General features: G+C 45.5%; 1 protein-coding gene across 3 annotated transcripts in view; it reads left to right on the forward strand.

Moving 5' to 3' along the window:
- RAB11FIP4 (RAB11 family interacting protein 4) overlaps window positions 1-27,472 on the forward strand; it is a 115,515-nt gene that overhangs the window by 56,420 nt on the left and 31,623 nt on the right. Inside the window, exon 1 of one of the 3 annotated variants that reach the window (XM_014269474.3) lies at window positions 9,673-9,822. The exons of the other annotated variants lie outside the window; for them this stretch is intronic. The gene's annotated coding sequence lies outside the window, so the exon portion shown is untranslated. Of the gene's footprint in view, window positions 1-9,672; window positions 9,823-27,472 lie in introns of those variants that run through there. 3 annotated transcript variants of the gene reach the window in all.

Below are 27,472 nucleotides of genomic sequence, written 5' to 3' on the forward strand. Positions count from 1 at the left end.
CTTCCTCATACCTTGTATAAATGCAAATATCACCCAAAAGGTGCAATCAGTCTGAAAGTTCTGGATAGTGTTAATATTGCCACAGCCTTGCCCACACTCGTGAGCTTTGTTGGGCAGCTGTACCTTTCTGCTGAAGCTGGGAGTTTTCCCTGAGGCATCCTGAAATAAATGTTGTATGAATTGAAGGTGTCTTGCCTCCTACAGCAGATCTGCACCTGCTGTTCCTGCTCCAGGCTCAGCCCAGCACACCCAGTCTGGCATCATCACACCCTGCTCTTGCCAGGCTGCCATGTGAGGCCCTTTGCTGTCTGACACCAAATGTGTCCCAGCTCCTGCTCACAGTGGGGCTGAGCAGGGGTTATGTTTTCCCTGGGATGTCTGTGTTTGTCAAGGAAACTTCACTCTGCTGGTATTTATAGTCTTGGTGCCTGTGAAGGGACCATAACAGAAACAAAAGGCTGTTCTGTCATTCTCTCAGGCTGCTGCAGCACTTGTTGCCCCAGAGTTCCTGTAGGTTTGGCTGAGCTATAGCTGAGTTGTTTTTTCTTCCAATTTCTGTAGCTAGAAAGGGGAGTATATCTGTGACCAGGGCAGAGAAGTTGATACAGATGCTTAGCTAATGAACATTTGTCAGCCAAAAAAATTAATTCTACCTTCACTGTTAATGAAAGGTGTATTTGGAGGGACTCTAGTGCTAAACACAGGACCAGGAGAGAAAACAGCTGAATTAATTTTCTTATTACTACAAACTTCCTGTGATTTTTGGGAAGGGCAGCTGAACCATGCCCTCCATATAGCATGCTGCCCTCCCTATCAGTAAAATAAGGATAAAACTGTAGGTTCTGACTGTCTGGATGGCAAGCTGGCTGGCAGGGCACATTCACACTGTAGTTGCCAGCTGTACTGAGCAGAGAAGCCCCCTCCTCTCATCTCTTGTCCAGCTCCAGAAAACTGCCATGGAATTAACATGAGCTGTCCCAAGTCTGGGAACAGCAGCCACAACCCCCAGCAAACAGCCCCAAAAGGACTTGACAGTTAAATAATTGCTTCTGCTGTCTGGCTTTTAAGAAATTAAGTGAAATTTAAATGGGAGTTCTGCAAAGTTTGATAGTCCTTCCACTTTGGCAGTCCTTCCACTGCCATCATTCATGGTGGGTGTTCAAGCTTCCAGTCTAATGGGGATTTGTGACGAGGCATCAACTCAGGAAAAGTGTCAGCAGCACCACAGGTCAGACAAGGACATATTATTATGCACCTTTGAAAACACAGCCAGACTTCACATCTCAGCCCAGCATGCAGCAATCATTAGTCACCCTGCATAATCCCCTTGACCTATTTTTTTTTTCCTTTCACAGTGGTCACATTTGAAAATATTGTCTAGAGCTGGTTGGGCCCACACAAGGTTGTTAATTGGGGCTGTCTAGCTGAGGGGTGACACAGAGGCCAAGTTCAGCACAGTGTGCTCAGCACCCTGGTGTGATGCTGAGGGCTCCCAGGGAGGGAGGTGGTGGCTGGGAGGCCTGGTGTCACCAGTGTGCACAGGGACTTTATTCCTGATGCTTCTGAAGGGGCTGGTTCTGAAGCACCTTGGTGCTTTGGTTTATCTGGAATTAAGGATTTGCCAGGAGCTGTCCCAGCAGGAGAGTTGGAATGTGAGAAGTGCTAATGACATTCACTTACAGGAACAATGGAGCAGCCAGGAAAAGCTGCCCACACACCTCCATCCCAGAGAGCTGGGTGGGAATGGCCTTAGTCATTGGGGGATTTTAAAGGGGTTGCCACCCTTGTTTCCCCTGAAGGCTGGTGCCAAAGCTGAGGGAAGCAGCACAATTCCCAGTGCACTGGGGCTATCACTCATTACCATCTCTGAGCAGCTGCTTTCCCTTAACCTGCAGAGACAACTGTGGGGTGGCCCTACATGGGTGGAGAGATGTGGAAATGATCTGCAGGCTTGGTACAGAGGCTTGTAACTACAGAGAGATTTATTCCACATCCCATATATCAGTTAAAGTCCTGTAGGCTGAGGCCAGAGTTATGTAGATGAAGGAATTAGCATAAAAACTATTTACAATACTTATTCCATTATTATACTATCAAAGTGCTTCACAGGCTCTAATAAATTCCTGTTGCAGCTTCTCTGGGAGCTAGAAAATTGTTATTCATCCAAGTCTGAAGATAAATTGAGCTGTTCAGGGATAAGGCCCCGGTTGGTGGCAGAGTCAGATTGGTTTCCAGATAAGCCAGGAGCCTGCATAGCACTGAGGTCACAGGAGATGTCCATCATCGAGTGAGAACAGGTACCTGGGGCTCAGCTGGTGCCTGTCTGCTTTTCTATCTGAGCATCTACAACAGCAGTGCTTCTGTGCATGTAGGTGGAATTTAATACCAAATTTCAAGGGCTAATATTTTTCCAGAGTGCCTTTCCTTGTCCCTCTGTCTGCAGAGCCTGCCCAAATGAAAGGCAGAGCAAAGCAGGGCTCCTTTGCCTCAGCCAGGGAAAGGATCAAAGCCCAGGATGGTGCTGAAGGCACAAGCCTGTCTTGCTTACCTGCACTGGTTTATGAAGCTGCTGGTCCAGGGAGATTGGTAGGTGTCAAATCTGCTTTACAACACTGCACAAGGGTGGCATTATAAGTTTGCTGCACCCTTGTATGAAAGGCATGTTCAGTTGATTAGGTCAGGCTGTGATGTGCTAGAAGCAGCCACTTTTGGAAATCTTGCTTCTCCCTATCACATCAGCCTTTCCCTGGTGTCTCAGGAGCCACAGGTGTGTGTGAGTATCCTCCAGTCCCTACAGGCATTTGTAAAATTTACAAGGCTGAAAAAAATTTGCAGTGCTAAAATTTGGAGCTGATGGTCTTGAAGCTTGGTGCCCTGTAGCAGATAGCGCCTGGCGTTCAGAAGATCTCGTGATGTTACGGGAAGACAGGGCCCCTGCCCCCTTAGATAAGAAAATTAACATAGGAATGTAGCCCCCTAAACCGGATTCTGGTAACTTTCCACTTGCCCAGGTAACTTTCCATCCCTACTAACCATAGATGGTAAAGACAGACCCCCACCTGACGTAGAAGCCCTCTAGACTATAAAACCCCACGGGAAGAGAGAATAAAGGCCTTTGATCCTCCACCATATTGGTGTCCGCGTGTTTCTTAAGCCCGAGCGACCCCGAAGAAGGAGGTCGCCGTGCTGTTTCCTGAAACCAGGCCGCCTGCCTTGTATCAGAAGGCAACAGTGCCCACACTGCCAAACAGAGGTGGTCAGAAATTGCTTCTCTCCTGCTGGAAGGCTGCACTTGATGTCAAGAGTGGTGCATTGAGTGCATTTGAGGTATGGTGCAGGTGTCTTTGTGAAGCTGTTTCCTTGTCTGATTTTGATCTACCATGACAGGACAGAGCTGTGTCAGTCTGTCCTGATTATTCCTACCTTTATTAAAGCCCTGGGTGCTGAGTGCTACTGCCTGTGCTCTTGTGCTGTTCATTCAGGGATTTAGGGCAGGAGTGCTTCATGTTGCCATCATCATCTTATAAGGAGCAAGGAACAAATGCACTGCATTCCCTAGATCCAGGATAATCATATCTGACAGCATACTAATTAATCATCTCACAATCAGGTAATTCTTTCCCATGTAGCTGTCTAATTACTGTTAAGTAGCCCAGAATTCATGGTGCAAATAACTCAAATTTTCAAGCAGGGGTTTCAAGGAGGAGCACAGTGGGCCATGACTCCTGGTGTAACTCCTCCATCTTCTTTGAATTACTCTTGGGATAAATTTGTTGTGTCAAATCTTTTAGTCTACTGAACCACAGAGCAGCCCTAATTGTTACCATATTGGCCACAAGGAAAGAGTGTGCCCAGCTCCACTGCTCAGTGCAATGGGCTGAGCTGCTGATAATGTGCTCACAGTACATCCATATGTTGGCTCCCCAGGAGCTCTTCCTAACCTAGCAGATTATAAGATAATGAGCTTGAGCCATACTTTGGGGATCAATATACAGGATGCTCTTAAAAGATGGGGTTGTATATTAGAGTGTGCTGAATGTCACCATGATAGAGATTTACTTGTAAACCAGGGAAGACAGCAAAGATAAAAATTACAATTAATATGTATGGCTTGAAATTGCTTTCTGTCTTTGCCTCCAGGTCATTCCCTTCTGGTTTAGTTGGGTTTCCCAGTGTTTGTGATGTGTCCTGACTGTGTGTGCATGCATGAATCCAAATTCTATCCAGGCAAAAATTTAGACTCATTCAAAACTTTTAACCACACTTGGAAGAGCAGCAGAAACTTTACAATATTAATCTTTTGTGTGTCATAAAAGAGCTTTTTTATGGGTTTCATTAAAGCAAGACAGACCTTCATCCGTGGGACTTTACCAGTGCAAAAATGATTTCATACTTCAGCACTATTCCTATATGTGAAAGAAATCAGTGAAAGCTGATACAAGGCAGTTTCCCAATTGCAGAGCTGCCTCTTGGGCTGGAAACATTATTTAGGTGTGTGTGATTTGGGTTGTTGGTAGCTATATCCCATAATATCTGTGTCAACACTATAAAACTAATCCCTAAGACATCAGTGTCCAGCTTGAACAGCATATGTACACCTACCTTATGTTGGCTGTGGACCCACTGATAATTTAATATCTCCCATTTTTTCAAAGCTCTGTGACCCTAACAAAGAGGTGACTTCATGTCCTGGTGTCAGGTTTACCCCAGACATATTGCAGCAATTTTCTCATGTTTTTATTGCTCAGTTGTACTCAACTGTCTCTGTATTTGCTGCATGATTACGCCTTCAATGTCCAGATCATCAGACCTTTGCCCAAACCAGCCTGAGAATGGCCTTGCAAACATTCTGAGGAGCTGGAGTGTGTTTGATTTTCCTTGGCTTATTTGCTTTCCATTATGTGTCTTCATGGTGATAAAAACTGCTGCTGCCAACCTCAGGAGTGCTCCAGCTCTGCTGTGTGGAGCACACAAAAGGAGGAATGATGTGCAGGCTGTGCTCCCAAAAACTGCCTGGTGGAGCTTCTCCCCAGAGGAGCCAAGAGGAGGGAAATGTCGACCACATAAATAGCAGGGGCTCTCCAAGAACGTGTGCTGAAATAAAAGCAGCTAAAAATAGTCTCTAGGACTAAATGTGAATCATCTGGAGAGCAACTCGCAAAATTTTCTGCAGGAAAATCCTGAAAGGAGGAAGCCATGCTTTCAGAAGCAATCATGCAAGCTGGAAACAAATAAAGTCTTCCTATGAAAAATAAAGGCTTCCTATGAAAAACTGCAACTTCCAACATGTGCTCTTGGAGACAGCTCACACCCTGCCCTGGGTCTGCCTTCTCCATTTGTGCTGGGGCTCAGTCTCATTCTTACTGGGGCAGGTTTTGGTTGAGTCTCCCAAGGACTGGGATTTTTATTTTCCCAGATTTTGATCCTTAAGAACTGGAACTCCAGCAAGTGGAATCAGGCTTTGTTACAACAGCCAGTCCACAGAATTTCTCTCTCCTCCAGGCAGTTTGCAGGTGCCAGAACCATGGGAAGATGGTAAAACTTTTTAAAAAATAATGGGTTTGGTTGCACCTCTTCTTCCAGTGCAAATGCTTATCCCCACTGGCTTCCCTCAGCCATTCATTTGTCTCTCTTTGCCAGTTGTAATCTGCTGGGCTTTACCAGAGCTATTTCCAATGCAATGCCTTTAATCCCAAATTGAAAAGTCTTTGTGCGCTGGGGCCTCGGTGTCGTGTGGTGAATATCTTAGATACAGAGAGGGAGCAAGGTGGCTTCTTAGTTACCAGTAGTTAACACAACCCATTGTGGCTGATTTAATTGCCATTTATCCACGTCTTTGTGTGCCCTCCTCGGAACTGGAAATAAGGCAGAGGATAAATAGCCATAAATAGCCGTGGTTCACTGTGGCGCCAGGGGAAAGCTGAGCCATAGAGCAGCCCTGGTGTGCTCTGACGGGCATTGAGGAGCGGCTGAAGCCTTTCTGCAGGACAATGCTGGGCCACAAAAGCAGCATTGGGGCCTGCAGCATTGGGACCAGCAGCATTGGGGCCAGCAGCATTAGGGCCTGCAGCATTGGGGCCGGCAGCATTGGGGCCAGCAGCAGTGGTGCCTGCAGCATTAGGGCCTGCAGCAGTGGCCAGGCAGGAAAAGCTGATTGCAGAGGGATCCCCAGCAGAGCCCCTGGGACAGGACAGAGCTGCCATGGGCACACTGCTGTGCCAGGAGCGGGCACTGAGCTGGCACAGGGCAGTGCAGGAGCCCTGGACACACAGACACTGCACCTGTTAAAAAGGAGAGCAGACCCCCGGTACTAAAGTGATTTTAGTATTTTTTATAAGAAAAAGAAAGGCCCAAAGCAAGGGGGCCCGGGCCAAGCAGGAGTGCTCCTGTCGAGGATGCTGCAGCGCCGGCACTGGGGCTGCTCAGCAGTGATGTAGCTATGTCCCAGATGGAGCAGCACAAATTCAGTGGGTCAGAAGCCCCTTTTTATCCTGTTTTTTGTCCCTTTGAATCAGTTTCTTTTTGGGTCCTTCATTTTATGAAGGTTTAAGGCTCTTGATTGGCCCATTACAGTTCTGTCCAGGCTGGCTTGTTTTGCTTGGTTCACTTTACTGAGATGTGTTATGGTACCTTGAGTACCTTTTACAATATAATAACCAAACTAACACTTAATGCCTAACGATCTATCAACTATTTTACAACAGTTTCTAACCCATTTTTAACACACCCGTACCTCTGCTCCACCAGCTGGGTGTGTTTCTTCTCTGTGTGTCTTGCAACTTCTGGTTTTGCATTGGCATTTCTGGCTGAGATGATGGATGTGGCAAATTCAATGGTAAAGCTGTTTCCTCTCAGAGTTGAAATGTCCATAAAACACTGATTTTGACAACATTTTGGCTCGGGAAAAAAGAAAATTATTTGTGAATATCAGAGTTTCTCGTTTTGATGTCTTTCAAGAGTAGAAGCTTCAGTTTTTCATTTTAACTTTATTTTTATTTGTTTAATCCTTAAGAACACTTCAAGAAACTGATTGGCACTAGTCTTTACAAAATTCTTCTAGTGAGAACTTACACGTTTTCCTTTAATTCTTTTCAGGAGTATCAAAATTTCTCTTTCAGAATCTCTATTTTCAGCCTGAGGCTTGTGAAAGACAGGGCAGCTACCCAACAAAGCAATCTAGGAATATAATGGGAACGATATTTCATGAGAAATTGTTCTTTTCCATTCAGGAGAAGAATGACTAATGTGTAGTGCTTTTCTACTAGCTGTTAACAATGCATTTCGTTTTTCCTGACGTGTTTAGAAGAATGCGACAAGAGCCCCGAGGCATCTTCTAACAAAGAAACGTCTCACTTGGCGTTTTTACAGCGAGCTGAGGCTTTTCTGGGTTACACACGTCAAAGTGAAGTGGTGGGTGTACCTTCCATTACCCACCAGAAAGGAAACAGAAGGAAATAGTCTGATAAAGCCATAGGTTTATTAAGCAAATATTCCTATGTAAGGTCAAGACATTGCTGCCTGCTGAATCTATTCCAGACTTCAGGCCTGCTTTTTAAAAAGCTTTAAGTGTGAACAGATAAGGAGTTAATTTACCTTTTCAGAATTAGACCTTCTTAGGCCTTCTGAAAAATTCATGGAAATTGTGAATGGGAGAGATACATATTTAAACATGCTTGGTTTATTTAAGTGCAATGTTTGCCAGTCTTTGCTGTGATGTGTGGAGCCCTCCCCTCTCTGTTCTTGTCCCAGGACATCCTAACTGCTGGAAAACTGTCTTCACCCTCTGCCCTGAACCCTTGGCTCTGTATTTGTAAATGTTGCAGACATCAGGCCCAGCTGTGCAGTGGTGTGACCTAGAAACAGAGCCTTGCCTGCCTGAGAGGGATGTGCCCTCAGCATCTGTGCGCAAAGAGCAGGAGCTGTCCCAGGTGCCTCGCTGCCCGGGGTGTCCAGGAGTGGCTCCATTAACAGATGATCATCCTTTTGGCAGAACTGTTCATGCTTCATCTCTTTGGGGCCGAGTGATGAAGCTGGTTGGAGGCAGAGCACTCCAGGGCTCAGTGTAAATGCAGTGCCAGGAGCTGGCAGAAGAGCAGTTCATTCTTCCTCCAGAATATGTCTGGGAGTACAGCGAAGTGTAAAAACTCAGATGCAGAACCAGAGTTACCTTCCCGTGGTACTTTCTTGACCTCATTGTCTCCTTTTGCTTCCCACTCTCCTTTTCAACCCTATTATTTGAAGTCAGGGACTGAGGCCCCTCTGGGAGGGGGCATTTAACCGATTTACTCCAGCCATACTACACGTGGTCTTGTACAAGGAGTTCATTTTAAGTTATTTACACACCTGTGATGGTAACTGTAGGAGGAAAGCAGAGGATTAAAGTATGTCCTCCCTGAAAATTTAAATATTGGGAATATTTGATCCTTTCCACTTTGAGCAACCCCTATCAGCAAAATTCACCATTCAAAAATTTCCATTGTTGCAGAAATCTGAATTATAGATGTTGGTCTAGTTTATGATTAAATTATAGAAAAGGGCAAGAAGTGTGTTTTCCATACCATTAAAATTTGAAAGATACGGAAAAATGTTGCCTACCCTAACTCAAGAAGTAATTTTCAGACCTGTTTGTGAGCAATAGGGAAAAAAGGAAAAAAAAACATGTCAGATCAGTCATACTGATAATTTTAAAATGCTTTGATCTGACTTCCATAATGTAAACATTCTTATTGTAGTTGACTCACCTGTAGAAACACATATTAATGTTGAACAAGGAAGCTGGAATGCATTTAGGATCAGCTGTAACACTGGAAAATGGGATTTTTAAATGTATTCACCTCTTCTGGTTTTGCACAGGCTTCCATGAGTCTGTGAAGCTTTTCCATCTTAGCCACCACTAAGATACAGAATAGCCATTAACACAATTAGCACATTATGAAGGGACAACAAATTCAAAAGGATGAGAGCCCAAAATACTCCTGTAACACTCTGAGTATTACAAATCACCTGTAATACTGATTTGAGAGGTAGCAGAGGGGTCATATTTTTTTCAGGTAGACAAGTTTGGCTTCTGCTGCACTTGAGACTTCTGTCTTCCTCTTATCTGACTATTTCTTGCTCTCTGAAACTTCACACATCTTGTATTTTGGACTGTGATATCTTTGAGAAAAACCTTGGCACCATGAGAGCTGAGTGTCCAGGACCTGTTGCCATAATGCAAAAGTTTATTGTGTGTTGTTGCAGCAGTTGATTTTATGAATTCCATGTTTCCATCAAGACTCATTTACCGGCAGATCATGACATTTTGGCATAGCAGATTTTTACAGTTGTTCAGAAATAGCTGATTCAACCGCAGATTTTAGCATCAAACCTGGGGGCAGACTTCAATCCTGCCATTGTTTCCGAGATCTAGGAGCAGCTCAAAGCAGGGGGGTGAGGCAGAAAGTTTATTTATTTAAAGAAAAATTAACATAGTTTTTAACATCGGTTACAAATCCGGATAGAAAATGTTACGCTAATAAACAATATTTCAGACTGATGAGAGCACTTAATGGAAGTTTATCTCTACCTGAGTTAAAGCTGAGTTCCCAGCCCTGTGTGATGCCGTGCTGAAAGGAGCATTTGATTGGGAGTGCCTTGGTCTGGGAGCTTTGGAGTCTGCCCCGGGAGCCTTGGCAACGATACACGGGAGAGAGAGCCCGCAGCCAGCCCGGCACAGAGCGTGCCCCAGCTCTGCCTTCACAAGGCAGGAGGGAAACTTTGCTGCTGCCGAGAGAGGCTTCAGACACACTGCAGTTCCCGTAGAGACTTTCACAGTCACTCTCAGTAAGTACGATTTTAAATTAAGGAATGGTTTTGTCCCTCTGAAGTTATCTTTGGTAAGCGTGCTGTAGTTCAGGGATAAAAATCAGGCTAGAACGCACAGTTAAAATATACAGCAGCCTCCTTTCAATTAGTGTGAGGCTGCTTTAACCAGCCATTCACTGAGTGCTGTGGGACTGAAGGAGCCGAGTCTTAGAAAACCTTTGAGGCTGGGAAAGCAGAGCCTGACCCTTCCCCTTTGTCAGGCTGTTGTTTTCAGGGGGAGCCCGCGGCATTGTGTGTGCAGTGGTACCGACAGCAGAGCAGGGACAGCCCCGGGCTCTGCTCATCTCCCCCTGCACGGCTGATGCAACAGGAGCCGTTCCGTCCTTGGGCACTGCAGGCAGGGACTGTGATGAGACTTGAAGAGAAAAACTGAGCTGAGCTGTTCCCTGGTTTCTAAGGTGTCTGTTTTCTTAGGCAGAACTGGAATGTACTTGAGATTTTGTTCTCTCCAAGCTTTTCTGCTTTCTGAAATGTTTGTGTTTGCTTTGAGTACAAAGTGATTGTGGAAAACCTGGAGATTTATTCCAAATCAGAGGAGAGGATATGATTGTGGTTGTATGGCTGGTTTAGGACAGGGGTGTCTGCATCCATCTGCAGCCTCTGTCACAGTGTGGCCTCAGGGAAGGAGCTGCTCTCCCTGAGCAGAGTGAGCCCACACAGAGCCTTTCTCCTGGCATGTGATGTCCCTGCGTGGGCTGCACTGGTGTGGGTGGGCATGACTGCTGCTGGTGCTCATGGCAACCTCCCCGTGCCTGTGATGCAAACAGCAGTGGCTGCAGGGATGTCTGCGCTCCTGTTGAAGCATTTTGGGCACAGCTGTGCACAGACAGTGGCACATCCTGTGAAGTTGCACATTCCCATGAGGTACATGTAGGGTAGAGCTGTGGCTCTCACAGCACAGCGCAGGGCTGGGCTGGCCCAGCTCCCTGCAGTGGTACCTGTGTTGCTCTGGGGAAAGGCCAGGGCACTGGCACAGCTCCTCCTGTGCAGTTCCCTCACAGCTCAGCTGCCTGAAGCTGGATCCTGAGGAGCACGGCTCCCATCAGGGCTGGATGCTAACTCAGGCTGCTGCCAGGAGCTGAGTGTGTCTGCTTGTCCTTCAGCCAGGGACAGGGACCCTCTGTGCCCCCCACCCCAAACAGCAGCACTTTGCAGCAGCCCCTGGTGTGGGGATGAAGCAGAACAGAGTGCAGTGAGTGAAGGACTCAGGCCTGATCCTTTGGGAACAGTGAACACTGCAGTGAGAGGAAGGGGAGTCACGACTCGATTTATCGATGCTTTTTGATCAGGCAGTTGTACAAATGTTTCTATGGGGGAAACTGAGTTTAAAGGAACTTAGTTCAAAGACTTCACACATCTGATGCTCAGGCCAAATCCCTGTAGCTTTGGTTCCCTGCTGGAATGAGTGTGCAGTTCAAGTGCAGGCTGTCATACTTGACTGGCAGCCAGATGAGGCTGCTGCACCTCATCAGCTCTCCTTGGCCCAGACTGCTCACAGCAGGGTCTGTGGGAAGCCAGCTGTGACAGAGCCAAGGACCTCTCGGGCTGAGAGGTGACAAGGATTTGGCTGGCCCTGCTCTTGTACACTTCCAGTAGCACATGGGAGATAACCAGAACCTTGCCATTTAAATCAGCAATGCTCACTGAAGTCAGCACTGGGACTGTGCACCCTAATTAACAGTCTGGCCTGTCATTTCTTCAGAAAGAATCTGACAGCCCTGCTGAGTGAAAGGTGTGTCCTGTGCTCCCTTGGTGGTTGGGGTGGTGTGTGGGGAGCTCCTTGGGGGTAGTCTGCTGTTGATTAGATGGTTTGGGATTTCCTCTTGCCTTGGAAAAGGCCAAGCACTCCACAGCAGTGTCCATATGGATAGTTCTGATTACTCCCCTGCAGCCTCGTGTGATGGCCTCAAGGGTTTAGTGCAGCTTTGGCTGAGCCTGTTCCTGCAGAAAACTCCTTCGTGTCACCCAAGTAACCTGGGCACATGAACTGTGCTCTGTCTGGCTCAGGGGTGCAATTTTGCTTCTGCCATGGCTGATGGGGAATTATTGTGGGAAAGATGCAGAATAGATCACATCCTTATCATGTTGTGGCCCAGTTCACTGTAATACTTGTTCCCTACAATGCTGCTTAGGGATTCGTAACCCATTTTTCCCCTTGGAGAAAAATGTGGTATTTTCATAGGAGAAACCATCATGAATGTTACTTAATTCCAGATCCCAACACATTGTGGTGTTTCCTGTCTGTTTCCCTCATCCATCTCAGTGTATAAAATGTGCTCCATGAGGAGACTTTCCATGAGCGAGGAGCAAGTCTCTTTCATCTGTGCCTCCCTCCTCCCTCATGGAGTGTTTGTGTGTGTTAAATAAAGCGTCAGACTTGGTCAGCTCCAGCTTGGAGTCATCTCCTGAGTATTAAGGACTCTCTGTCTCTCTCACTTTAATCTTCCCCCTGCTTTCTTTCTGTTCCTTCCTCTATTTTTCAGCAACAGTGCCACCTAATTAGGTCATGGATTGTTTCATACTCAGAACCTTTCAGGAGGTTTTCCAGTGGCTGTGAGTTTTGTTATTCAAGGCACTGGTTCTGCTTGCCCAGCTTTCCTGCTTTGTGCCTCTGTTAGCTGTTCCTAACACTGAAATATTTCTCATTCACATGGCTGCAGCAGTAAAAGCCTTGTTAGTTCCATAACAAGCTGCTACTGACTCCTCAGGGAACTCCCCAAGAAACACTTTACTCTGAGATCAGTCTGCTTTTCCGCATTCCCTACTGTTTTATTAATAAGGATATTTTCCTGAGAAGGAGATTCTCACATGAAGCTGCCTGCAGCTTCAGTGGCTGCTCCTCCCTGGAGCCCAGATGATGCCTCCTGCTTGCTCAGGATGTCAGGATCCCCCATCAGGGAACAACACCCACACTGCTGCTTTCAGGGCAAGCAGGGGTCAGCAGCCTGTCGAACATCCCTGGGAGTGTGGCCTTAACTCGTGTGTGTGAAACACACCTGACCCCAAATTTTCTTGTATCCAGATTCAAGGACTCATTTACCATGAGTCATTACTCATTTTTACCTCAAAAACAAAGTTCAGTTAAGCTTGAAGGAGTAATTCCAAAGGATGTGCTGGATGTGATGGTCAGAGGGGCAGAATTGGATTTTTTATATCTGTAACTAAAATCTAGGAAACACTCGATAGATACACCCAAATCAATCTGCAGCCAGAAGTCTGTGACAGAATGAGCTGGGACTAGATGCAGCCCTTATAAGTGGTATTTGTAGCAGATTGCTACCTCCTTCCTCAAAACAAAATACCATTTTTCTCCTGTTCTCTAATCCTAGCTTTTAAAGCTTTTTTTTATGGTCCTAAATTATGGTTGTGAATTATGGTATCCCCAAATATTCTTAATAGCTGTATTAATACACAGAAAAAAAAAAAAAAACCAAACCCAACCCAAACAGATGAAAGAAGGGCTGATACTTCAGAAGGATTGAAAAGATTTCTGCTTTTCTTCTGAGTTAATTGAGAGCAAAGGCTGTTGCCCCTTTACTGCACAAATTTCAATTAGGCTGACAGCAGAGCTGGTCACAGAAGGCTGAATCTGGCCTGTAACAATTTGTCAAGGAAAATATTTCCTGTTTCAATCATTGAACCTTATTAAATCAATTTCATACAATGTTTTAGTCATTGCCTTTCATTCATGCCCAACTAAAGCTTTTTTATAGCAAGCAGTGACAGCAAAGTTTGCATGCAAGCAATAACAAGACTGGCTTTGCCTGGTCACGTGTGGCATAAGAGACTGTCCAGAAATTTTCATCCTCTTGTCTGCTGGGTGAAAAGAGGGGCAGGAGGTGCTTCCAGCTCCTTCTCCAAGCAAGGTGCCAGTGCATCCAGGTGAGATGGGCTGTCCAAGTTTTTAACCTAAGTATTTCACTCAGGATGTTTTGTAACACTTTTCAAAGTGAAGATCACATATGGCTGTGGAGGGACCACCTTGGCTGGCTTTTTTCCTGTGACATTTTTTGACGTTGCTTGCTAAATGTGGCTTAGCAAAAGAGTGGAGAGTGATGAAAGATGGGAGTTGGACAAGAAAACTACATAAAAAGTAAAGGAAGTAAAATTGGAGGGCAGCTTTTGGGGCAGGTAGGATCTGAGCACCAGGTCTGAGCACCACTCCTGTCTCCAGAAATCTCATAAGGTAGGTTATTCAGAAAACTTTCTGGACTAGTAGATAACATCTCTTTTGCAGTGCATTTCTGCTCAATTTGTATCCACGGTTTGTTGTGTCACCTCTGATTTCTTTTGAGATTCACTTCTCATTCCTTAATCACGTCAAGCACTTAAACCCAGTGGGAATTTGGAGTAAGTCAAGAGTTTTGAGCTGAGCCTCTCCTGCTGTCTGAAGCTGAAATGAGCCAGCCTCAAGAGCTCCTTGAGAGATCCTCTGTGAGCAGGATGTCCTGTCAGGTTTACATCGAAATTACAACTGCCTTGATAATTTTATTTTTTAACATCTCTGTGTTGCAACACGTGAGAAATCAGGGATGCAGGCTGACCTGGAGGAAAAGGCACGCTGCCAGGGCAGTGGGGCTCAGGTCTTTGCAGAAGGAAGTGTCACATTACCAGCTGATTAAAGGCGTCTGGCAGAGCCTGAAGCACAGAGCATTGAAGCAGTAATCCAATAACTGTCTCGAGAGAAGCCTGTGCAGCCTTTGGGGTGTTCCCAGGTGAGTCCCTGCAGTGTCTGCAGCCTCACAAGACAATCCATGGGTCCTGTGCATTCCTCTGGGGTGGAGAAAGGCATTTGCACTTTGCAGAAGGGGCTGGGGGGAGGATTGCTCACACAGCTCAGGGCTGCTCAGGTGATAGAAAGGCTGATGGCTCTGCCTGGGGTATCTTTAGCTCCAGCCACACAGGCAGCCTAAGGAGCCCAGCAGACTGCAGTGAATTGGTGTTCACAGCTCAACACATGAGATGAGGAGCCAGGCCCCTATGGAGGCTGTGGCTCTTCTCACCCTCTCTCCTGGGTGCCTGTGCCCACCTTGTGTGGTGTGGGCTCCTGGAGAGGCTGTGTCACATCCATGTGAATGCCTTGAATACCCTGAGGTTTTGGAGTGGCATTAAATGTCTGTATTCAGGCAGCTGAAGGCAATCTTCAGTCACTCTGGACACCAGGTAGGAGTGACTGGTGGTGCTGATCCATCCCTGGGCTGTCAGTGCTGCCTCTGCCTGCCTGGGGCTGGGCCAGCAGGAAGGAAACAGGGAGCAGACATTCCCCATCAGGGATAGCTGACAGCATGGGGCCTGTGCAGACACTGCAATTATTTCCTTCATTTTCCTTTTTCCCAGTTTTAAGATGTGTGATTGCCATAGGGGGGACCACCTACTGTTATACTGTGATTTGAGAAAGCCTTTGAACTTGTTTCTCTTGAGCTTTGGTCAGCCAGATGAAAACAGAAGCAATTAAAACATGGGAGAAGTGAAAAGACCTGGAAGATGGATCTGGGAGTCTGGTCAGAGCCAGCTCTGCCAAGGGGGTGGAGGAGAAGGAGGGCAGGTTTATCTCTGGGGTGAAGGGCACTTTTACCCCAAGACTTGCAAGAAGCCTTAAACAAGAAGAGAAGAGAAGCAGTTAAAGGGTGGGAAGTGTCTGACCACCTTTCAAGGCACAGCCTCTCTGTCAGATTGCAGTGAAATGGCAGCAGCCACTCTTTGTTTTTGTGCAGGTGTTAGGAAATGACACTGGTGGTATCCCAGCTGTGTTGCCTGGAACTTTCTTCCTTGTTCCATGCCTGCCCTGCAGCACACGACAGCACCTCCCAAAGGCCAGTGAGTGAGAAAAGCTTCCCTGGGCCACCTGGGGAAATGAGTGCAGCTGTTTGTTCACAAAACAGCAGCATTGCAGGTGAGCAGCATTGAGCCACCTGTGCAGGCTCCCCCTGCAATAACCCCAGGTTTTCTCATGTCCTTTCTGGTGTTCTCTATATAATGACCCTCTGTTGGAATAAACTTGTGACATGTAGAAACTATTGCAATGATCCCAGTAGAAACCACAAACTCGAGATGTGAGTTTCTGACAGCTTCCAGTTAAACACACAATGGGTCACATTTTACGTCAGCTGGCATTTGTCAAACTTATCACAGTTTATGTTTACCACAGTGTTCTTTGGGGAACCATTAGGACTGTGTGTGTCACCCAGGGAAAGGCCACAGGAATCCAACTCAAAATATTTGCATTGCTTGCAGCCAGGCTTCACAGCATGGCAAGGGTGGTTCACAGTGCTGGGTTTTGGAGCTGTTGGTGTGGCTGTGCCCCAGGTATTGAGCTGGGAATTAAAGACACAGCAAGGGCAGAAGGTGACTGGAACTCTCTACATGTGCTGCTGAGGACAGATGGCTCACAGGCACCCCTTCCCTCCTCACTGCTGCTCAGTTTATACTCTGACAAATAACAACAAAAGGACTTTATGAAAGACATTTGCATTTGTGATGTTTATAGTACAGAGCCTGTTCCTCCTACTTAACTGTATCATGAGTTAATCCATTCATTTCAGCTGCCAAGCCTGATGCTGAGTTGATTTACACTGGATAATTCCAGGTTAACTAAGCTACAGTCACTGCGCAATCCCAGTTATAAGAACATTCTTGAGTGCTGGGAGAGAAATAAGAGAAGATGGAAGCTCAGGCACACCTGGCAGGCAGTCAGAGCAGTGTGAGTGTTTGCAGACCTTGATGTGAAACAGGGAGGTGAGGCTGGGATGAGCTCATGATTGTGTGCCTGTGTATTCAGGCTTACAGGTGGGGTTTGTGTGAAGGAAGAAAGTTTGACAAAAAGTGCTGATGAAGACCAGGGTACTGTCCCAGTACAGACTAAAAATACATTGCATTTGTCATTGTGAACATTTGCACTTATTAATAGCCAATATTAAAAAAGCTTTCTGAGTCCATCTGTTAAAGTGTCTGGCTCAGGCAATGTATGTTCAGGGTAAGGTTTTGAAAATTCCTGCCTTGGAACAGATTTTTTTGCTGACTTTAAAATGTTAACAGCATTTTTCTGAAATTTGATAAAAATCTTTTACTTACTCAGGCTTATAAATCATGATCAAATTTTCACTGTAGCACCACTGTACTGAACAGTGACTGAGGAGTATTGAGGTCAGAACTAGATATAAGTGATCCAGCCTTACATTGGCATGGTCAGGACTGTAGCCACCCCTTACCAAGGACTTGGATAAAATAGAGAGATCATGCACAAGGTGAATGATTAATGATGCTGGTTTTGGTTAGCCACTTATGACAGGATAGCACATGGATCCAAGATTTATGTGCTGGGAAATCTGTAAGGAAAAAGGCCCTTACATTTTCCAGCCTGATACAGGACATCACCACTGTGGGATATAAATCTAGAAGATATAAACAATTATCTGCATGTGAGTGCTGGCTCAGTGTGGAAAAGAAGGGGCTGAACAATTCCACACTGAGCCAGAGGGAATCTCTTCATGTGACCCCTCCAGTCCCTTGCAGGGGGACTTTGGCCTGGAGGAGCCTCATGTGGTGCTCAAGCTGCCATCCCTCGTGTTGTTCCAGGCAGCAAGTGCATTTCATGGTGAGCATCCCTTATCAGGGTCCCATGCTAGTGACTGGTTTGTCCTGGTGACTGACAGCTGTGATAATGAGGTTATTGTGAGGAGGCAATCAGTGCACAGAAATGTTTTTATGTCTTATGGTCTGGGATCTTGGGGGTTTTGTGCCCTGAGAGGCTCCAGCTGGCTGGGCCAGAGCAAAGGGCAGAACATGGAATGACTGTACAAGAAAAGTCCCTGTTGCTTTCTCATCTGCATTAGGGGTTAGTTTGTCAAAGTCATTGTAGGACTGTTTGCTGTAGTGTCAAGACAGAGTTTTCTAAGCATTGTTATGTACCTTTGAAGTAAAAATACCGGGGGAGAAAGGCAAGTCCATTAGTCCCTATGAACAACTGGTGGTTCACAGATGCTCCATTTCTAGGTAAATCCCCTCTGCTGCTCATTCTCTCAATGCTCACTGAACTCTGTTGACTTAACTCCAGGTTTTTACACAGCTGGCTTATCTCTATACAGTGCTGTGCCCCTGGGAGCCTCAGATCTGGGTCTTGGCTTAGACCAGAACAAAATGCTGAGGGATCTGACTGGATCTGGCTGGGCAAGGGTGGTGTGGAGGAAGAGGGTGTTATTCTGGTTGCAAGGTTTGATAAAAATTTAACTTTTCTCTTTTATTCTGTGTTTTTGTCTCACTGGAGTTGTGGAAGCTTTTTCCAAAGCACCACTTCCACCATGAAAAAATCTTGTTTCCTTTCTCTCTCCCCACTGAACTTCTGCCTATTATGTATCTGTGAGTTGCAAAAAAGAGCCTCAAACCTGCAGTGGCCACAACAGCTCCTGTCTCTCAGGGACAAGATTAAAATCCACCAAAATGAGATGTCATGGAAAGCATTGGGTTGCCATTCTCTGGTGCCACAGAAAATTTACTTCCTGTCTCTTGCTGCAGTGCAGAGCCCATGGAAGTACCTGGATTTCAGTGTGAATGGAGATGGGTGGTGAATAGGAGCCACAAATCACAGAGGTAAAGGAATGTGCTAGGGATGGCCCAGGTTGGAAATGGGATGATGTCTGTACTGAGTTGTGAAGGCTAGAATTCATGTTCCAGATGATAAGACTGTCCCTGTGTGACTTTTAAATTAGAATCTGTGTGTCTCTTACTGATATTGGACTTCCCTTAGTAATATCCAACCATGCCTCTGCAATGCTTTGTAGGCAATATTTATAGGAAGTAGTGGGGGCTTTCCATCTGTACCTTAATATTTTAGTGGTTGCTATTTTTTAGCCATATCCAAGAGTGAGAATTCTGTTTGTGGATGGAACTGGTGATTGAGCCCATTCCTGACATTCTGCATGATCCAAGATCCTAAACACAAAAGTAATCCTGAACCAGGCATGTATGAATTTGCTGCAGCTGCAACTTGGACTGCAATGATTTTATGAACATTTGTTACTGAAACAGGTTTAGCCTGACAGTCCAGCTCCCTGCTCACACTGGGGCAGTGTCTCTCCTTCAGAGGGAACTGGAAACATCTGGTTCCTCATTTGATGAAGCAAAGAGCCAAAAGTGAAAGAAAAGGGGTGCAGCAGCCAAGTGTCGCTAAAGTGCAGAGCCACAGGAGCAGAGCAGTTCGTGTCCCTCCTGTACCCATGGAGACCCCGGGCCTGCAGGGGCTGGGGCTGTGACACTGCTGTCACCACGTGGCCACTGGTGACAGGAGGATGAAGCTCAGCTGGCAGGGAGGGCCCTGCAGGGGTCACAGGTCACCGTGAGACAGCAGAGCCACACCATGACCTGGTGGGAATGGCCAAACACAGCAAACAGCTCAGCTCCTGCGCTCTGCAACCTTCTCATCCCTCTCACAAACAGCTCTCCACTCTGCCTGGATGGAGAGGCCACAGCTGTCAGTGCCAGGGGCTGAGCCAAGGCCACCTCATGCCCATGAGTGTTTTTTCCCTGGTGACACTGGTGTCCTGGTGGCACTGGGATAGATGACCAGCTGCTTCAGGAGTCCCATTGCTAGGTGTGTGCTACATGAAGATGGCACTGGATTGATAAGACAGAAAAGATGAATGGTCTCAGATGCAATTTTCCAAACAAATAAACTTTGATCTGCAATGTAATTTAGATTATCTAAATCCGACACAGTCTGGGGCCTGAGATGCATCAGGATTCTCAACTAAAAAGCATTTCCTGTGGCACAGTTTGGTGTCTTTCAGGCATAGCAAATGAAAAATGTTTTCTTTTAACTTCCATGTCCCTCTTCTCCCCAGGTTTTGTTGTCTTTCCTAACCTTATTCATCTGCTAAAAAACAGGGCTGGAGACAGGAGCTTGTATTGGGCAGACCTGTGAGCACTTGTGAGGCCTTCTGTGAAAGAGATCATGAGGAGAAGCAGAAACTAATGTCTCTGTTGCATTAAAAGTCAACATTTTGACAGAGAAGTTTCTTTTGAGATAGAAAACTGTCCATTTGAGGGCAGAAAAGGAAGGATCAAACATCCAGCAAGCTGTGATCTATCATCATATGGTGCATGGTCAAGTTATCAGTCTAAACACTGGTTTGCAAATCTCCATAAGCACAGATGTGCTTTGGGCACAGTGGGCTCATTGTCCCAAGAAAAATTGAAGGGAGCTCTTGAATGATGTCTTATTTTAGAAATGTTGCTGCTAAAAGCAAATTCTCCCAGAGAGTAAGTGCAGATTGTTTCTGTTATTGATTGCCACGGTCTCTGCTTCATTGAGACCACATGGCCCACTTTGTTTTTGTAGCTGTCTTTTATTAAAACTGACAAAGAGGTATCAGCATTTAAAAAGATGAGTCTTGAGAGTCCCCTGGGCGGCATTTTCATGCTGTAAAGTGATACTGGCACATTTGATCCACAGATGCTTTTAACACAGTGATAAAACAAAACCTTTCCTTCCCAGGGTGGTCTTCTACCCTACAAAGCTTTCTGGTTTTTCCATGCTCAATGGGCCAAGAAGTGGAGAGAACCTGCAATTCCTCCTATCTTAAACTGTGCTCTCATGATCTGGTCCTGTGTTCTGAGCTGCTGAGGACATCCCTATGTGTTTGTTCTAAATATACTCTGCTGCTTCATCAAAGGCTCATAATGCATTTTACACTCACATGGGTTATCTGTACTGGTTTTCAATATTCCTGAGAGTGGTCAGAAAGTTTTCATCCTTCCTGGTAACCAACATTTACAGTTCCTAATCCTCTCCTGTTCTTGTATCTGACTTTCTAAGAAGCCAGTCAGAGTTTTATTTGAACACACAAACCTTGTTTGTTTTCATTTTTTTGGCAGTATATTTGAAGGTATCTAAAAAAATTTAGATCTGAGACATTTCATACTAGGACCTATCATGAGTGGAAATGTTTGACCTCAATCTGTCTGTGCAGCAGCTCCTGATCTGTAAAATGGGAATACGATCTTCTCTCATTTTGAAGAGACTTTATGAAGATGAATTAATCGTTGCAGAGCACTCAGATGTCAGAGTGATGAACACCACAGAAAAGCTTAGGGGGAAATAAATAGTTCTGTCTGCAGAGCAGGCTGTTAGTAGTAGCCATAAATAAGACATGAAGCTGCACTTTGATCAAGAGACTAAAGCAGATATTGAATAGTTGCTGATAAGCCAAGCACCAGCCAGTCAGGGTCCTGAACACGTCCAGACCAGTGGAAAGTGTGTGTAATTGTGTGATTAAAGAGATGTGGTAATGCAAAGGAGCAATAGGACCTAAGTGAAGTTGCACCCATGAGCTCAGTGCAGGTTTGTTCTTGCTTTTGGATGTTCTGTTCTGCAGCCTTGCTGTGTGCCATGAGAAAAATACTAGCCCCTGGTGAGCATGAATTATTCTTATCCTGGCCAACTGATTCATTTTCTTTTCCTTTCCTCTGCTAACCAGTTGTGTTACACAGAGAAGGGACTAAATGCATAAAAACATGTTGTGAAAACATGCTCAGAGCTGAAACTCCCAAAAAGTTCTTCTGGCAGCAGCCTATCTTCTACAGACCATGCAAAGCATAATCCAGCAGATTCATGTGTGTGAAGGGCTGTCAGAGCCCCCTGCTCCATCTGCAGCCCCAGGCTCACCTGAGCCCTGGCCAGTTGCTTGCTTGCTAGGAAAAAAGCACTGAAGCCTCCTCTCCCTTCAGCCACAGTGGAGACAGGTGAGTTAATGTGATTCCATCTTTCTGGTGCAATATGGAGCCGCTTGCCTCCACCTTGGTTTAAGCTCTGAGGCGGCTGAGGGATGCTCACACTTCCCTTTCCTTTCTATGCTCTTGGCAGCAAAGTGAATGTGTCCATGGCCTCCCAGAGTCCTCCCAGCCCATTTCTAAAGGACAGGCTACGTATTTTTCACTTGAATTTGCTCATGTAGCCTGTTTTGTTTTGTTTTTTTTTTTATTACTGATCATTTTGACAAAGGTTAAATAGAATAGATTTTGTGTCTGGCACATTTTTGTAATGCTTTTGACAAAGGTGCTTTAATCATGGATTCACAGCTACAATTCTGAGATGCCTTCAGAGCTTGACATGAAAAACCTAATGGTACAGTTGCAGTGATGAAGGGGATGTGTATCCTGAGCTATCATCTGGCCTTTGCACTCACAGCTCTTGACTACTTGTCCCTCATGAGGGGTTTTGGAGAGGAACACAGGAAATCCCTCTGAACGCCTCATTAAGCAGCCAAAGTGTAACCTACTGATGGCACAGAGGTTACAAGTAGCTGCTCTCTGGAGAGAGCAGAGGGTGAGTCTCCTGAAATGTCCTCATGCTGTAATTGCATGTCCCGGAGTCGGGCCCATGTTCATTCCAGGCCCAAGGAATGGATGCTCGTGGCCCTCAGCCTGTCCTGCCTTCGGTGCTCTCACCCTGCACAGAGAGGAGCCCTGAGCTCAGGCAGAGCTGTTTGATGTGCCTGCCTCTTCCTGGGGGCAGGACACGAGCAAGATCTCTGCTCTGAGGGTCAGGGGAGAGCAGACCCCTGTGGTGTAGGGTCTCAGTTGCTGCTTCCTTAATTACTAAAATAAGCCTCTCTGCAGGCACTTGGGGTTTTGTTTTTTTTGGGAGTGGGAGCAGGGGTTGAGCTATGCCTGCTGCACCCAGAGCAGTGTTCCCCTGCAGCTGTAGTTTGGAGCTGACCTCCTTACCCTGTTCAGGGATGAAGGGATGGGGAGGGCAGGGAAGAAACTGCAGAAAGTTCTGGAAAGGCTCTGCCAGCTGTAAATGCAGCCTGTTTCTGCCTCTTCTGCAGTCTTCAGCTCCCCTGCTCTGCACTCGTCCTGTGTTCATCCTATCTCAGCCTCCTCCTGACTTCCCCTTAAATCATGAGAACAAGTTGTAGTGGGGAGCAAGTTCATTCTGTCCCCTTTTCCCTAGCTCAAATGTCTTTGCCTGTTGTGATTGCAAGGTCTGTGGGGCAGGGACTGTATGCTCCCTCTGTTTTGGCAGAAACTGCCTTAATTAGGGACTGTTCTTGGTTTGTTCTGTCATAATAAAAGGGATTCGTAATAATACTGCAGGAACTCATGCCAGTCTTACTGCATTTCCTTCAAAGGAAGCACTCCAAAATAAGATGAGAGTGGATGAGATGAAGATCAGACCAGCTGTAATTACAAGTCTGAGATATCTCATTTTGGAGCAGAGCAGTTACACACAGTAGTAACTTGGTCAGCTCTTATTGTAGGAGAAAAACCTACACAAAAGGTATTTTTACATAAGTCTCTGTAAAATAGCCACCAATATTCATCAGAGAGAGCATGATTAAAGGCTTTTGAAACATGATTGGAGTTGCCAGTTTTCATGAGATAATTAAGATGCAGGTTTGGTGTATATATATTCTGGTGATCTCATTACCTTCATTATTAATTAGTCTCTGTTCTTCATATTTCAGCTCCAGTTTCTTGTCATTAGGGTGACTTGCCTGTGAGCGATGCCTTAGTGAGATGCAGAGGAAGGCTTCTGCCTATGGAACAGCAGAGGAGGTGCCAGCCTTTGTTCAGAACTGCTCCAGAGGAACTGCAGTGCTTTGTACCAGATCAGCAGGTTTCCCTGCCATCAGCCCTTTCAGTGATGTGCCCTGCTCGGTGTTTCCTGGCCAGGAGCCCCTGGTTTCACCAGGCACTCTGGGTGCTACTGGAAATCGCAGAATCATAGAATGGTTTGGGGTGGAAGGGACCTTAAAGATCATCTCATTCCAGCTCCCTGCCATGCCTCACCACCTGCAAAGGGAAGGGGACAGCAGTGATTTTGATTTAGGCACTCAGTGATATATTTTGCCATCTTCTTCTAATCATCAAAATAACCAATATTTTCCTCAGATTTTCTCTGGCCTGCTTCTGCAAGCCCCATTTTCAGGATGCATAGTGTTGGTTTGGGAGATCTGTGGGATCTGGCTGTGCCAAGCATCCTTTTGCCAATCTCTTTCCTTTCCTGTGGTAATGAGGATAAAATTTACTCTCCATTGACAGCTACTTGTCACTGTGCTCAAACCCTGGCCAGGACTCAGCACAGGTACTTTGCAGGTACCCTTAATACAAGTGACATATGGAGGGTGGGACTTAGGAAAAAAGATGAATTAAGGTGGAACCTGAGTGTGAAGGGATGCCCTGGGTGCAGCAATTATGGCACTGGATGAATGTAGGCATTGAAGGGCTTTCCTCTGAAAGGCAGCTGGTCTGCTGCTGATGGGGGCACAAATCCTGTGCTCAGGAGGGTCTCAGTGTGCAGAGCCTGCTCGTGACACCACACACAAAGCCTGGGGCATATTTCAGTGTCTGTGGTCATCTGAGCAGTCACTAACCTGCACAAATTCCTCAGCTGCCTGAAATCATGACAGGAGAATGGGCTCCAGTCTCAGATGGCAGAAATGCATCACGCGAGCTCTCCTTCCGCGGCGCTGACTCAGTTGAGCTGCAGCTGCACCGAGAGGAAGCTGCTGTCCCAGCAGACGTGCAGACACCCTTCCTCTGCACCCCTGCTGCTCTTGGGCATGGAGCACCTAAAGGCCTGTGTCACTGCCAAAATTAATCCTCATTCCTTCACAAGAAGCCAGTGATGGTCACCTGCCCAACCTCAGCCATGACAGCGTGCTCTGCTTTTCCCTTTGTAGGAAACAAATCTTAAATCATATTAAACAGAAAATGATCACTTTACCATGAAATGTGTAAAAAAAAGGTTTTTGTCTCAATGGAGATCAAAGGAGCTTATAACAATCTCTACTTAATCAGGCTTAGCTTTAATGAAGTGAGAAATGAACCTGCATTATAGCTAGGGTTATTACTTAATAAAGATTTTATACAGTCGCTCCTTAATGAGGAGTGATTGTCTAAAGTCCATACATTATGAGAAATGCATCTATCAATGAGAGATTTGTGCCTTCTCAATTATTACTGTGCAATAAATATCAAAGCCCTGGGTAGCAAACTGAGTGGGGTGTTCAGCAGGTGTACCACACAGCTGTGCATATGTTCTTAACATTTCTATTACAATATTCATTCTAACTATTGCTGCTTTATCTGTTTAATGCTTATTTTATGTTTTTCTCATCACAAGCTGTTGAAAGTAGATCTCTGTTGGGTAATGGTTCAGTAATTGTCAGGTTTCATAATGTCCATAGTAGTGCCTGATCTGTGTAACAATACAAACACTTCTGACTTGCATCTTTCAGGAAATAATTACAAAATGTACCATGCAGGTAATTATTTCATGTGTGATTGTTGTGTATTCTGCACTGAGCCCTTGACGTACAACTGTCTCTCTCAAACTGAATACTGAAAGGAAAAGCAGATTTTAGAAGTGTCCTATTTAAAAAGCAGTGAAGTTGTCTGTCCCTAAATCTTTCTTGCAGAAATTGCTTTGCCATTCATTCAGATCAATGAATAGGAGGATGTTGGGGAGGGATTTTTGATTCCTGTTGCACCGTTCATGATCAGCTTCTGTTCATGATCAGCTTCTGTTCATGATCAGCTTCCCAGCTCCCCGGGAGAGCCCCTGAACAGGAGGGGTCTGGGGTCCCCCTGCCCCTCAGGGAGCGCAGGGTCTGCAGTGTCCCCGTGTGCAGGGACCTGCCCGAGTCCCCGTGCCCTGCGAGTCCCAGGGCCCTCCTGGCACACGTGGGGACGGCAGTCTGAGCCGGCTGAAGCTGCACTTGGCTTTCATCTGTTGCTCTCAAACACTTTGTCTCACTAAACCTCAGGCATCCCCCGCACCTTCCAAAACTTCTGTGCTCAGCAGAGATGGAATTCTTTTCATTTTCTTTCAATGAACTGCAAAAAGGGTCAAGTTCAGTGAATTGCTTTAAGCATTGCATATATATAAGAATTGGGGCTGATTAATTTCTTTCTCTTTTCCTTTTTGAACAGCAGTGTTTTACACTTAGGAGTCACTGGCTGTGATGAAAATGAGGGCAGGTTCGGGGAATACATGGGCCATGAGATGTTACCCTGGTAGATGGGTTTGTGTCTGCTTGCTTTGCTCTGTTTTCTGAGAATTTCCTTACCCCTTGCTTCAAGTAACGTTTGGGCCTCTCTGGAAAATGTCTTTGGACACAATAAAGTCCAAAATATTTTAGAAGTATAAAGTACTTAAGTGATCTTTCAGTGATTTGCATTTACAGCATCTTTGTAACTCCATGTACAAGCACTGTTTCAGAAGTACACCCCAAAGAGCTTTGTCCCTTCTGAAATACCTGGAGGTGACATTAAAGACAGGCTTTGGAATATGACCAGGTCAAATGGCAGAGTAATGGCTGGGGATTCTTTTCTTTTCCTTTTCTGAGACTTTCAGAGCTATTGCAGTTGGAAGGGGGTTGTTTGTTTGCTGGCTGAATCTGCAGGATGGTATTTCCCTCAATGTGTGACACAGCAGTGACAACTGTGACAGTCAATAAGGGCAGGGTTTGGCTCCCAGATAGAAATTTTATGGAAAAATGTTTTTTTTGTATTCCCCTTTCTGCCTAATGCTGCAAAGCCATGGAAACAGATTTTCTTTATCTTTTCTTTTTTCTTTTTTCTTTTTTCTCTTTTCTTTTCTTTTCTTTTCTTTTCTTTTCTTTTCTTTTCTTTTCTTTTCTTTTCTTTTCTTTTCTTTTCTTTTCTTTTCTTTTCTTTTCTTTTCTTTTCTTTTCTTTTCTTTTCTTTTCTTTTCTTTTCTTTTCTTTTTCCTTTACTAGCACGGACAGCACAGTAAACAGCTTTTACTGAGGTGTTGCGAAAAAGGAAGTTACTCAACTTCCAAGAAGTAAAGTGAATATAAAATAACAAAGTCAGTGTGACTGTTCTCAGCCTTTTTGTTTTGCTTCTCATTATCTTGTAACTAAAGGGATTAAAATCAAGGACAAAACAGACATCACTTCCTAACAGGATCTGCTTTGCTTTGAGCACACTGAGGGTGCTTTAGGCTGTCCCATCGCAGGGAGGCCGTACATGTGCTCAGTTGTGACTCTGTTGTAGGAATGGGGGTACACGGGGCAGGTGAGGCTGTCCCCTGTGAACCCTGATGTCCCCAGAGATGGTCCCTGCCTGGGGAGCTGACAGCCCTCAGCGCCGCTTCACTTATGAAGTATCAGAAATCCAAAATCAGTCAGTAAAAATTCTTCTCTACCATCTCAGATGTGTTCCTGCACACTCACCACCTGCAGGAAGATTGTCAATAACGCTGGGCTGGGGAGGCCCTGTACACCCTGGCCTTGAACACTGATGGATGGGGCATCCACAGCTTCTCTGGGCAAGCTGTGCCATTTGCACACACATATAATTATATAAAAACATATAAATTACATCTAAATATGTAAATATAGAAATAATAAACATGTAATTACATCAATTTTATTATATATGTTATACAAAGTTATATAATATATCATTATATAATATAGAGAGAATTAATCGGGTTCTAATCGGGTTTTAAGCCACATTTCATTCCTCAGAAACCCTCCGCATCTTCCCCTCTCACCAGCAATTGCGCATAATTTTAATTACAGATCATTTTGAGCAATACCGCATTATTTTTTGAGCAAAACCGAGTGACTACGACTGA

This window comes from Zonotrichia albicollis, chromosome 19, assembly GCF_047830755.1.
Source record: "Zonotrichia albicollis isolate bZonAlb1 chromosome 19, bZonAlb1.hap1, whole genome shotgun sequence".
Lineage (NCBI taxonomy): Eukaryota > Metazoa > Chordata > Aves > Passeriformes > Passerellidae > Zonotrichia > Zonotrichia albicollis.